This window comes from Hypanus sabinus, chromosome 9 (genome assembly GCF_030144855.1).
Source record: "Hypanus sabinus isolate sHypSab1 chromosome 9, sHypSab1.hap1, whole genome shotgun sequence".
Lineage (NCBI taxonomy): Eukaryota > Metazoa > Chordata > Chondrichthyes > Myliobatiformes > Dasyatidae > Hypanus > Hypanus sabinus.
In genome coordinates, this window is record NC_082714.1 from 18,959,399 (window position 1) to 18,973,600 (window position 14,202).

Here is a 14,202-nt window from a genome sequence, read left to right on the forward strand (position 1 = left end):
TTTAGTAACTAATCTAATTTACATATGCAAATGTGTTCAGTTTCTCAAGATCAATGTGACATTGTATCAACAAGATGAATCCACACAAGGCATTTTGAGTTACTGTGACCTATGTAATTTTTGAGTTCTTAAATAAAAATCTCACTTAACATCTGGTGCATGATTTCGATTTAGTATGTGTTTAGATTTTGTAAGAATTGACTATTACTGCACAAGGGTCGGGAGAGCTTGCATCGGGGAAGTTACTATTATCTGAAGAAATCAAATATTAAAGATACACTCAGCTCTCTACGTTCATTGTCTTCTTTCAGTAAAAGAAAATCAAAATGATTATATTTGTTGGTGTTCATGAATTCAAATAGAAGATGGGAACTTTGCCTTGGAATCCTTTCAATGTGATGTTGATTTTTGCAGTATTGAACAGTTTCTTTCTAAGTGAATTAAAGTTTAGATCAATAAATTATAGATCATGCCATTGAAATTGTCAACAATGCTTTACATTTGATAATTTCTTTCTATGAACTTACTGCTCATTTCCTGGAAAAAGTAAGCCATAAATTATGTACATGGGGGTATAGCTCAGTGGTAGAGCATTTGACTGCAGATCAAGAGGTCCCTGGTTCAAATCCAGGTGCCCCCTGTTTTTTGGGTGGCATTGGTTTCTTCCAGGTACTCTGGGTTTCTCCCAAATTCATAGATTACAGGTTACTAAGTTAACTGGTCACGTAGGCGTAACTGTGTTTCAACGGCTTGTTGGACCTGTTACAGTGCTGTATTTCTAAGTAAAGAAATAAAGCTTGAAAAAGAATTTAGTGGGTGCTTCTGTTCTGATTTAATTTTTCTGTGGTTAAAAAATAAAGTTTACATTAAAGATCTTCTGCCTGAACCTTTTTTGGTTATCAGCTGAGTCCCCAATGATCTACCTGCTTGTCCATTAATGGTGTTCATTGGGGAACCAGTGTTTTCCTTACTGGAAATCTGTGTAGAACCTGCATGTTGCAAAGCCCTGCTAGACCTGCAGGCTCCCACACAGTCAGCACTCTCTTTGTGATGATATTTCTGCAGCTCTTCAGCCATTCCTTCACTTCTATCTCTGATGGCCTAATCAGATCCTATCCACTCCCACAGAATCAGTCATCCGAGTTTCTCATGATCAGGTAGAAGGAAATTAGGATAACTGAGTTTCATCCTTGGATTTGGCTGGTGCAACTCACCTTTCATTTAACAACTACAGCACGGAAACAGGCCATCTCAGCCCTTCTAGTCCATGCCGAATGCTTACTCTCACCTAGTCCCATCGACCTACACTCAGCCCATAACCCTCCATTCCTTTCCTGTCCATATACCTATCCAATTTTAAAAAAAATGACAATATTGAACCTGCATCTACCACTTCTACTGGAAGCTTGTTCCACACAGCTACCACTCTCTGAGTAAAGAAGTTCCTCCTCGTGTTACCCTTAAACTTTTGCCCCTTAACTCTCAAATCATGTCCTCTTGTTTGAATCTCCCCTACTCTCAGTGGAAAAAGCCTATCCACGTCAACTCTATCTATCCCCCTCATAATTTTAAATACCTCTATCAAGTCCCCCCTCAACCTTCTACGCTCCAAAGAATAAAGACCTAACTTGTTCCAACTTTCTCTGTAACTTAGGTGCTGAAACTCAGGTAATGTTCCAGTAAATCTCCTCTGTGCTCTCTCTATTTTTCCTCTGCCCACGCAGTACGCTGGTCTGGGATCATTGTAGAGTGTAAAGTTTTCCTGGACTTTGTAAATCTGATACGATAATCTTTTTAATACCCTCTCCTCTACTCACTTCACATTTACCTTAGCATAGCAGTTGGCATAATGCTATTACAGTGGCAACGACCTGGGTTCAATTCTGTCGCTGTCTGTAAAGAGACCGTGATAACATTAAGATTTTCTCTGGGTGCTACATCCCAAAGACATATGGGTTAGTAGGTTAATTGGTCACATGGATGTAATTGAGTGTCACGGGCTTGCTCGGACCAGATGGGCCTGTTGCCGTCCTGTTGCCTAAATAAAAAATAAAATTAAATAAAGTTGCAGAGCATATTCACCATTTTTGCCACTAAGGTGGAGATCATCAGAAAGCTAACTTCATTTAATGAACTATTTGGTATATTCAGACTCACACAGCATAGAGGTCCTCAGCCTTTCACATCCCTGATGATTATTAGGCAGTCATCTATGCTAATCCCACTTCCTCCCCTTGCCTGGATTGTCAAGCCAATCATTCTCCAAATTTCCCCTGCCCTAGATCTGAACCCACCATTTCCTCTGGTTCCTCTCCTTTCTTTCACTGTTCATTTCCTTTCTCATTTGGTGAAATGAAGGTTCTCAGTCATCCAGGTCATTGAATATTAAGCAGTAGTAAATCAAGGCCACTGGACTTGCTGTGCTGTCTAGAAGATGTTTCGCCACTCATCCAAGAGGCTCCTTCAGTTCTGATCCATGGTGGGTAGTTCCCTGGTCACATGGGGGTCATTAAGAGTCATAGAGGTATAGACAATAGGTGAAGAAGTAGACCATTTGGCCCTTCAAGCCTGCACTGCCATTTTGAGATCATGGCTGATCACTACTATCAATACCCCGTTCCTGCCTTGTCCCCATATCCCTTGATTCCCCTATCCATAAGATACCTATCTAGTTCCTTCTTGAAAGCATCCAGAGAATTGGCCTCCACTGCCTTCCGAGGCAGTGCATTCCAGACCCCCACAACTCTCTGGGAGAAGTTTTTCCTTAACTCTGTCCTAAATGACCTACCCCTTATTCTCAAACCATGCCCTCTGATACTGGACTCTCCCAGCATCTGGAACATATTTCCTGCCTCTAACTTGTCCAATCCCTTAATAATCTTATATGTTTCAATCAGATCGCCTCTCAATCTCCTTAATTCCAGCATGTACAAGCCCAGTCTCTCTAACCTCTCTGCATAAGACAGTCCAGACATCCCAAGAGTTAACCTCGTGAATCTATGCTGCACTTCCTCTACAGCCAGGATGTCCTTCCTTAACCCTGGAGACCAAAACTGTACACAATACTCCAGGTGTGGTCTCACCAGGGCTCTGTACAAATGCAAGAGGATTTCCTTGTGAGGGTCATCAGTCTCATCTTTGCATGAATGGAAGTATGAACTGTTGTGGAGACACTGGGGTAGAGACGTTAGGACTGCATTGTAAGTAGCTGATAGGTGGTGTTGTACTCCAACCCCTCTGTTCAGGGATGGATTTTCCAATTTGACAAAGATGGCTTCTATAACTCCTCTTTCAAACCACCTGTCCTCCCTGTCCAAAATGTGCATATTATTATCATTAAAAGAGTGCCCCTTATCCTTATCTCACCAATTGTGCAGTTCTCATTGCATCGGATAGCATGTACTATATTACTCTGTTTATGTTTGGGTGTTGGATCCTTGGGGTGGAGGAGTTTTTGTCTGAGTTTGTCTGTAGGTCTGAAGAACCAGGATTTGGTGCGTGTTGAAAATCCTTCTGAGTTTCTCTGAAACCCCAGCCACATTTGGGATGGCTATGTTTTCTCATCTGCTTTGTTCCTTACCTCTTTCTGTTGGGATGATGTTCCTGCTGCACAGATCTGCAGATCGGTGAGACATAACAACCACTTCACAAGTGGATGGCCAACATCTCCCACAGAGGGTGACCAATATCTGGAATGTGCTGCCAGAGGAGGTGGTGGATGCAGATATCGTTAAGGGGCATGTAGACTGGTGCTTGGACAGCTGAGCCAGAGGACATGACAGACCCAATAAAGGACAAATGGGATTTCATTTGATAGGTGCAAAGGTTGACATGGATGTGATTGACTGAAGGGCCTCATTAGGTGCTGTACAATAAAGAGCATTATCAAACATTACTTGACATCAAGCCCCCCAATTGTTACCTCTCTCAGCTTGATATCAAATTGCTAATTTCCAAGAAAATTCCTGACAAAATAATGGAACTTAGGGTAAATTGGAAACAGTTCATTGCAGGAGGCAGCTGTATTCCATCAACATCTGACTAATTTCGAGATTACTGCAGACTGTGAGGATTATATTAACACATGGTACTTTCCTGATTTATTGCCTCTTGACTGATCTGTCAATGGGACACATCTGTCAAGATATTTTTTTAAAAGATGAGGAAACATTGAAATCTGCGGTTGCTTTATATCTGGATAGTTCACAGCTGTAGAGAAAAGTGAGCAAGAAGTTCTGAAGGAGCTTGAAAGCTGCAATTAGAATATGTCCTTGTATGAAATACACCTTTTATTAGAAACACCTGTTGAGATCTGAAGTTGAAATGCTACTACGAAGGCACAGAAAGATGGAAGTGCTGATTAGGGTGCTTTTTATAACTTTCATTACGAAATGTTCTCAGAGATATGACAATTATAAATTGCAGAGCTCTTTAGGAATTAAAATGAGTCACAAACTTTAGGCTGTTAAAGGCCTGGATGACTAATAAGCAAATTGGATGGGAGTTAGGCTGAAGAGAATATTGCCGGTGTCACGTTCTTAATGGTAGTAACTGCTGAAATCAGATGAATGATTAAGGTGATAGAATAATATGCACCCCGAGGGAATAGTCACTGCTCAGGGAATTGGCCATTCAGTCATACGGTTCTGGGTATCGATTAGCATCCAATCCTTCATCATAAGCATTCATTTCTGTCATCGATGCTCCACTGCTGCAGAATGTACTGTCCTTGGGAAGTGCCATCTTGAAGTATAGGAGCAATAAGTCTATGAGAAGAAAACTAAGTTTCTCTCGAAGTCACACTCCATTCGGGCTTGACTATACACCTAGTGACCACAACATTAGGTACATCTGTACACCAGCTCGTTAACACAAATATCTAATCAGCCAATCATGTGTCAGCAACTCAATGCTTAAAAACACGTAGACATGATAAAGAGGTTCATTTGTTGTTTAGGTCAAACATCAGAATCGGGAAAAAAATGTGATCTAAGTGACCTTGACCGTGGAATGATTGTTGCTGCCAGACAGGGTAGTTTGAGTATCTCAGAAACTGCTGATCTCCTGACTAGGACCCCATACTTAGCGCTAAATGGGCAACCACTTACCAGTTAATTATACATGTAACACAGAAAACACGAACATACCAAAGTAAACTTAACAACTTAGTTAGAACACACAAGGAGACCACATTACGAGAAAAGCACAAGGAACTCTAAATGATTAATGACGCTCGTTAAGCAGCAATTAACCGAGTGCTCAAAAAACCTTGGAGCCCGACACTCTCTGGCACCCCCCACTGGCCTGAAGTACTCATTACTATTACTGCAAATAAGATAAATAATGCCGAAAAGGAGTAGTGAGTAATGGTTCACGGACCATTCAAAAATCTGATGGTGGAGAAGGAGAAGCTATTCCTAAAGTGTTGAGTGTCAGTCTTCAGGCTTCTTTACCTAGTCCCTAATGGTAGTAATGAGAAGAGGCATGTCTCCAGTGGTGAGTGTCCTTAATGATGGATACTGCCTTCTTGGATGGATGCCCTTAATGGTCTCTAGAAAGGCAGAATCCATACTATGATTTAGGGTGCTGTGCGTCAGTCAGTGAAGAACACCCGTGTGCCTTTCCCTGCGACTGACTCCAGGAAGAGCCCTCTGTAGTTACCATAGTCATACTAGTTTCCTATCTTGAAGGTGGCTTTGATTCCAGTACTTCTGGTGTCTCCTGAAGTATTGTCCTCTTCCCAGATTTGGGTGATGACTGGGAATGGAAGTTCTTCGCTAATGAATCTCAGAACTTCAATAGATTGCCATCTGTTTCTGAGGCCTGCTTATCTTTTAATTGGGCTATGACCTTGTTCATGAGTGATGGAAAAGCTTAAGCAGTGAAGCAGTGTGCGATGCGGTCAAAGGGGTTCACATCATGGGGAGGGACGCAGGGATGATAATTGTGAAGTGTTGCTTCCAGTGAGCTTTGATATCCTCTCTGCCCTTGCCACCTCACATCCATTCTTGGTTCTTATCTTAGTGTAGATGTTTTTGACAGCAATAAAGAGCCTACACACTTCATGAGTACAGCAAGCTCCTGGCCTTATGCATTTTTCCAGCATCCACCTGTACTCTGAGTCAGGAGTTTTTAGGTGGATCTCTGCCTTCAGGAGTCTGTAAAAAGGTGCCTTTTCCAATGGAGTTTCCGATTTGGGTTGTTCCTAGTTTGAGATCATTTAATTCCTCAGTCTCCTAGTTATTCTCATAAAACCAGACCCGCTTAGAGTGGGGAAGAGATGTAACAAACAGGTAACTTTGAATTAACCAGCTCTGTTGTACGGCGTTCCCCATTTCCAAAGGAGGCTGCTCTCTCTTGTCAGCCAGGAGTTCCGTGGCAACTGATAACCGTGCGGTCATCAGGCTAACTAAACAGCCAATCGGTTTACAGGATTCTCCTTTCAATGAACCAAGAAGTCAAAAGCAGTGTTTTATTTGAATAATATTTTATTTACAAAATCAACAGTGCGATGTACACATGGAATATACAGTATTTAGAAACAGAAATTCTCTAAACACAACAACAAGGCAGCACACTGGTTAGCATACTGCTTTACGGTACCAATGACCCAGGTTCAATTCCCACTGCTGCCTGTAAGGAGTCTGTACATTCTCCCTCTGACCGCATGGGTTTCCTCCAGGTGCTCTGGTTTTCTCCCACAGTCCAAACACGTACTGGCTGGTTGGTTAAGTGGTCATCGTAAATTGTCTCGTGATTAGGCTGGATTAAATTCGGGGATCACCGAACGGTGCAGCTTGAAGGGACAGATGGGCCTAGTCTGCACTGTATCTCGATAAATAAAATAAAACAATAAATAAATAAAGGCAAAAATTTAATGTGACGATTAGAACTTCCAAGTTACTCTAAGGGAATGAGACTCCACACATAAAACTATTCATCAGTAAGTGTGACAAACAGAGTTAAAAACTCATTTAATTATCATTTAACAAGATATAAGGGTTGTAGTGACATAGCTCTCCTTCGATGGCTGACTGCTAGTCTCAGAGAGGGATGAAACACTGCCATATGCGGAGGAGTTGGGAGCTTTGTTGCCCTGCGCTTAATTGGACCATGTGCGGACACCACAGTTTGCTGCCACACTCACAATGCAAATACAAGTTCCAACCCCAGCCGTGGAGTGTCGCGTTAATCAGGAGGTGGGGCACGTGAGTCGGTTAAGCACTGTGAGGCCATGCATAGCATTTGTCATAGATTATTGCGTAACTGCAATTCAATGTTGATTTAAACCTTAGAATAAGGTGGCGGGGGAGGAAAGTGAAATGGAATTAAAATAATTTAAACTGACAGTATCTAAATTTAATGTGGTTGCCTTGTCTCTCCTCACAGCAGGTACTGAACATCATATGAGCCAAAGTTACTCGACAGTAAATTGTGCTCGATGCCATTAAAATTACATCCAGTTTTTAGCAATGTCCGTCGGCTAATATAAAGGTCACACATTTTGTCTGATGATTCTGTCATAAATCACTGTTCCATTACAATGTGATATTTTGCTGTAGAACAAATAATGCAAGGGAAGGCTTGTGGTTCTGGTTTAGAATCAATAGAATCAGAATCAAATTTAATGTCACTGGTATTACCAAATTTATTGTTATGCGGCAACAGTAGATTGCGATACATAATAATAAACACTGTAAATTATAGTAAGTGTACGTATGGAAATTATGGCAAGTATATATCTACCGAAAAAGTTAAATTAAATGGTAGTGCAAAAAGAGAGGAAAACAAAGTAGTAAGGTAGTGTTCATGGATTCAATGTCCATTCAAAAATTGCATGGTAGATGGGGAAAAAGCTGTTCCTGAATCACTGAGTGTGTGCCTTCAGGCTTCTTTACTCTATTACTTATTGCCACAATAGGTCTAAGGCAGCCACAATCTCACTGGCTCTCTACGTAGCCTTGGATCACCTGGATAATACAAATACATAAGTTAAGATGCTGTTCATTGAGAACAGCTCAGCATTTAATACCATCATTCCTACAGTTCTGATCAAAAAGCTACAGTGCCTGGGCCTCTGTACCTCCACCCTGATGGTAGCAATGAGGAGAGGGCATGTTCTGGGTGATGGGGGTCCTTTCTGAGGCATCACTCCTTAATGATGTCCTGGATGCTGGGGAGGCTAGTGCCCATGATGGAGCTGACTGAATGTACAGCTTTCTGCAGCTCCTTTCAGTCCCATGCACTGTCACCCACCACCCTCCCCCCATACCAGATGGTGATGTGGCCAGTTAGGATGCTCTCCATGGTACATCCGTACAAATTTGCAAGGGTCTTTGCTGATATACCAAATCTCCTCAAACTTTGAATGAAATATAGTTGCTGGCATGTCTTCTTTGTAACTGCATCAATATGTTAGGTTCAGAGATGCTGACACCCAAGAAAATGAAATTTCTCACCTTTCCAATTCTGATCCCTGGCATGTGTTCCCTCGATAGTAGATGATCAGCCATGATCTCAAAATGGCGGTGCAGGCTCGAAGGGCCGAATGGTCTACTTCTGCACCTATTGTCTACTGTCTTACCCTTTCTGAAGTCCACAATCAATTGATACTGAAGATTGTTGCCGCGACAGCACCCAACCAGCTGGTCTATCTCGCTTCTGTATGCCTTCTCATCATCATCTGAAATTCTGCTAACGATAGATGTGTCATCAGCAAATTGATAGATTGCTTTTGAGCTGTGCCTAACTGCACAGTCATGGGTGTAGAGAGAGTAGAGCAGTGGGTTAAGCACACATCCTTGAGTTGTGCCACTGTTGATAATCAGCGAGCTGGAGTTGTTGGTTCTGATCCTGCCTGCAAGAGTGGGTGCATTACAGGAACAAAATCCTCAATCTTTCTCAAACACTTAGCAGGCAGACGCTAAACATTCGCTTGGAGATTTGAAGTGACAGGCCTAATGTAAATTTGATCAGCAAAGATTCCTTGCATTGATGTTGGGTTTCTGTACAACTGACAGGTGCTTTAATTCACTAGCACAATGCTTCAAGACTATTTGTCATTTAGAGCAGCAAACCACTGCCGGTTCCCTGTGCTGGAACGGATGATGAGTAGGAAGAGTTTTAAGTTAGTGTAGTTTAATGTGAAGTGAATCCATGGCAGTAGAATTAATAACTTCTGCTGTAAATAACTCTATGAGTCACAGTCCTCTCCATATCAACTGCTCCCTTTTTATTGTCTTTCGAATGTATTGATGTGAAGCTTATTTAAGAGGAGTACTTACAAAGCAGAAACTCTTCGTATTTTTATTTCTGAAGACTTGTTGCAAACTTATGGCTAGCAGACTGAATATCTATGAAGCAGTCACTTTGTTCAGAAACAGACACCCTACACGACTCTTCATATAGAAGAAAACAGTTTAATGACACTTAGAATGACTTACTAACAAAAGCTAACATCTGAAGTCACAGTGCACTTGCAATCATTTATGAGGGGTGATTGATAGGTTCGTGGCCTCAGGTAGAAGGAGTCAATTTTAGAAAACCTACCAGATTTATTTTTCAACATAGTCCCCTCCTACATTTACACACTCAGTCCAGCGGTCATGGAGCATATGGATCTTGGACCTCCAGAAAGTGTCCACAGAGGGGTGATTGATAAGTTCGTGGCCTAAGGTAGAAGGAGATGAGTTATACAGCTCTCATTACATGCACGTGCAGTTCAACTCTGAGTGATTATACAGAAAGTTTGAAGTTAATAACTCATCTCCTTCTACTTTAGGCCACAAACTTATCAATCACCCCTGATGAGTTATTAACCATATTTTCTGCACAATCACTCAACGAGTTGAACTGCATATGCATGTAATGAGAGCTGTATAACTCACACAAAGTACACTGCAGATGCTGTGGTCAAATCAACACGTACAAACAAGCTGGATGAACTCAGCAGGTCGGGCAGCATCTGTTGAAATGAGCAGTCAACGTATCGGGCCGAGACCTGACGAAGGGTCTTGGCCCGAAATGTTGACTGCTTATTTCAACGGATGCTGCCCGACCTGCTGAGTTCATCCAGCTTAGCTGTATAACTCATCTCCCTCTACCTTAGGCCATGAACCTATCAATCACCTCTGCTGCAGACACTTTCTGGAGGTTCAAGATCCGTATGCTCCACGACTGCTGGACTAAGTGTGTAAATGTAGGAGGGGACTATGTTGAAAAATAAATGTGCTAGGTTTTTTAAAATTGACTCCTTCTACCCTAGGCCACAAACTTATCAATCACCCCTTGTAATTATGTTCAAAGTTCAAGTACACTTACTACACTATGTACACTATGGAAACATTATACAACCTTGAGATTCATCTCCTAACAGGCAGCCATGAAACAAGAAAGCCAAAAGAACCCATTAAAAAAAGCAAACACCCAATGTTCATAGAAAGAGGAAAAAACAAATTGTGCTAACATTAAAAGGAAACAAATAGCACTTAGAGTGACAGTGAGTCCTCAGACATGAAGGCCGGAGCAGCTGGAACAGGCCCATAGCTCCAGCCTCAGTTCAGCACGTAGTGGAGTAAACGTCGTGGAGCCACCAGATGCAAAGCTCAGTGCAGCCGGAGCAGGCCCATCGCCTCAGCCTCAGTGCGGCGAAGAGGGGAGGAAATCAGTGAGCAGGACTGGCTCAACTATTGCCTCTCGTCCCGACACCCTGCCTTTTCAATACACCTGGCCCGGTGTTTAAATCATCCAAACAGTGGGTTATTCCTCACTCTAGGGCTGGGCCCTATCGCATCGATACATGCTGAGCCTGGTCATTAAGTTTAATAAGACATCGTAAAATGTCGTTTGAGTATATATCAGATTCAGATTCACTTGCTCATAATGTAGAGTGAAATGCACCATTTGCCTTAACTGACACAACCTAAGGGGGTGGGGGGAGCAGCACATATCCCTTACCACACATTCTGCTGCCAACATTGTATGCCCGCAATATTTAGCAGAACGACACAAACAACAAACAGAACAACAGCAATAAAACAAGCCCCTATCTTTCCTCCCACCCACTGTCTCTCTCTCTCCCTCTCTCTCTCTCTCTCACACACACACACACACACACACACACACACACACACACACACACACACACACACACACACACACACACACACACACACACACACACACACACACACACACACTCTCCCTATCCCAAGATCGGATTCTTCTGGACCTTCAGCCTCCTGTGGACTTGCAATCTTGCAGACATTGGGCCTCTGACATCCCCTGTCTGACCTGCAGACACAGGGCTTTGGCCATTGAGCCTCAGCTTTCGGATATTGGCTTCAGGACTCGCTGATGACAGGTCTCCGATCTCCAAGCCTTGATCTCCAGAATCTCCAAATCTTGTTCCTAGGGGTGCATGTGCTTCATGGCTTTCGTCTCCTTGAAAAGTTGTTATCACCATACATCCAAAGCAATTACTCATTCAGCATCTTAAGTAATTTTATTAAAAGGTTGCATTTTGACATCTGTGTGATATCTTGAACTTTGTTGACCTGTGTCTTCTCAGTGGGCCATTCTAAGTCCACTTCTCTCTTGTTATGTTTATTTGCTGTGGAGGATTTTGGCCAACTGGGGTAAATACCTTTGTGAGACTATAGAATTGTGTGTCTGTATTGTTTAAGGCCTGGATGAGCAGAAGATTGTGGGGGCTGCTTTTTGCCCCACTGCTGTAGACGGAAGATTACATGGTGTTGCTCTGTAGTTTGCAACTGTACAGCACGATGCTAAGTGATTTAGGTGTTTTCCCTCTAGCGTGCTTAGGCCGATACCAAATATACCAAACCATACCTGTCAGAACCAACCATAAAGAGGGCGTGTGTACTGATTGTAAGCGGAGTCATTGCTTTCCGGAAAGATGGCTCTTCGTGTCATGTAAATAAAGAGTCTCCTAATGAATATCTGGCTCTAAGTCTTATGTGGAAAAGGAAATCCTTTAACATTTGCCCAGTGCAGATGCTTCTAGCTTGTTCTGCACCTCACTGCAAACATCAGATCAGACCAAGCACTTAAACCGTCTCATCAATTTCCCACTGCTGTGTGTGTCAAAGAGGCTTACTGCTCCTGATATTGTCACTGCATTTTCTAAATGATCAGCAGCAAGCTATGCCGTGGAGAATGTGTTTCTACTATCAGAGCAGAAAGCTGAAAGCTGATATCAGAAGCTTGCCAGTGAAAGGTGGTAAAGGGCTGGAGGGATGAAATCTGATAGGAGAGGAAAGTAGACCATGGGAAAGAGGTAAGGAGGAGGGGCACCAGAGGGAGATATTAGACAGGTGAGGAGAAGAGAAGAGGTAAAGTGGGGGGGGGGGGGAGTCAGAATGAGGAATGAAAAAAGAGATAAGGGGAGGGAGAGAAATACTTGGAAGCTAGAGAAATCAATGTTTCTATTGTCAGTTTGGAGGCTATCTACCTGGGAAAAATGAACTAGTTGACAACTATTTTTTGCATTAAAGGAGAGATTTGTGTGTGGCCTGAATCACAAGCAGATCATACCCAATAAGTACATTATCACACCCATTAAGTAAGTACATACCCATTATGTTTGACCCAACTTATCAAACTGCAAATCCAAGTGAAATGGTATCAAAAAATGCCAAGGAACTTGATCTACCACCTGATAAAATGCTATGCTTCTCAGAAGAAGGTCTATCATATAACCTCCTTCTGATTTGTAAATCCGAACTCACAATCAATTGTGGATTTTGCCATCAGCTCCTCTCAGAATCTGCCGGTCAGTAGTACATTAAAGGTAATTTAGAGTGTCTGTTTAGCCAACCTGCCTGCATGTCTTTGAGATGTGGGAGTAACGGGAGTACCCAAGTGAGAATACGGCATATTCCACACAATCAGCAGTTGAGTTCAGGATTGAACCCGAATCACTTGATGTGTGAAGAAGCAGCTCCACTCGCTGTGTCACTGTCTTGCTCCTTTTCTCTTGTATTCAGGAACAAGTGATCCCTGCTGGACCATGACAATGACAAACACATGAGTTTTGAAATGAATATGCTTGTGGACAGGGAGCTATTTGGGAACCATACAGGTATACTTAAAACAGAATTTGACAGGTTCTTGATTAGTCAGGGTGTCAAACGTTATGGGGAGAAGGCAGACGAATAGGATGAGAGGGAAAATAAATCAACCATGATGGAATAGCAGAGCAGACTTGATGGGCCAAATAGCCTAATTCTGCTCCTATGTCTTATGGACTTACAGTCTTATGATCTGGTTTCACGGCCACAGAATCATATCCGGAGTAACAGAACTCTGAGCTGAATCAGAAAGGCTGTGGTTTAAACATCCCGCTCATCTGGGAAAGATGAAATGATGAACAACCTGGCATGCCCTTGTTGTTTGCTCATATGGGAAACGAACACTGTGCTTTGAAAATCGTTCAGGTTACAGCGCAGCCAATAATATTAAATGGTTTTGTTGAGCTGCAATAACCTTGTCAGGCACAGTGTCTCCCAACATTAGTGTTCAATTATGAATACTGCAATTGTAAATAATTCACACATGGGCCACTCCATGCATTAATTATATTGTGTGGATTCTTTCCAACATTTTAATTAAAAGCCTTAAAAATTAAAAGTCATGAACATATCCATCAAAATTGCATGAAATACAATGTTGGAAAAGGCATGGTCATGCAGTAGAAAAAAAATGTGAAGGCTATTTTCTAAATGGGGAGAAAATCCAAAAATCTGAGATGGAAAGGGACTTAGGAGTCCTTGTGCAGGATACCCTAAAGGTTAACTTGCAAGTAGAGTTGGTGGTGAGGATGGCAAATGCAAATGTTAGCACTCATTTGAAAAGGTGTTGAATACAAGAGCAGGGATGTGATGCTAAGGCTTTATAAAGCACTGGTGAGGCCTCACCTTGAGTATTGTGAATTGTTTTGGGCTCCTCATCTAAGAAATGATGTGCTGGCATTGGAGATGGTCCAAAGGAGGTTCACAAGGATGATTCCTGGAATAAGAGGGTTATTGTATGAGGATTGTTTGATGGGTCTATGTCTGTACTCCCTGGAATTCAGAAGGATGGTGGGGGGGAGATCTCATTGAAACATTTTAAATGTTGAAAGGCCTAGACAGAGTAAATGTGTAAAGGATGTTTCCCGTAGGGAGTGGGGAAAGTTCTAGG

At 42.3% G+C, this 14,202-nt stretch overlaps 1 non-coding gene across 1 annotated transcript; it reads left to right on the top strand.

The window, feature by feature from the left end:
- The first annotated feature begins 568 nt into the window (after positions 1-568).
- Positions 569-640, top strand: trnac-gca (transfer RNA cysteine (anticodon GCA)). Its single transcript has one exon. It is a non-coding gene; the product is annotated as a tRNA-Cys (tRNA).
- Positions 641-14,202: the final 13,562 nt, after the last annotated feature.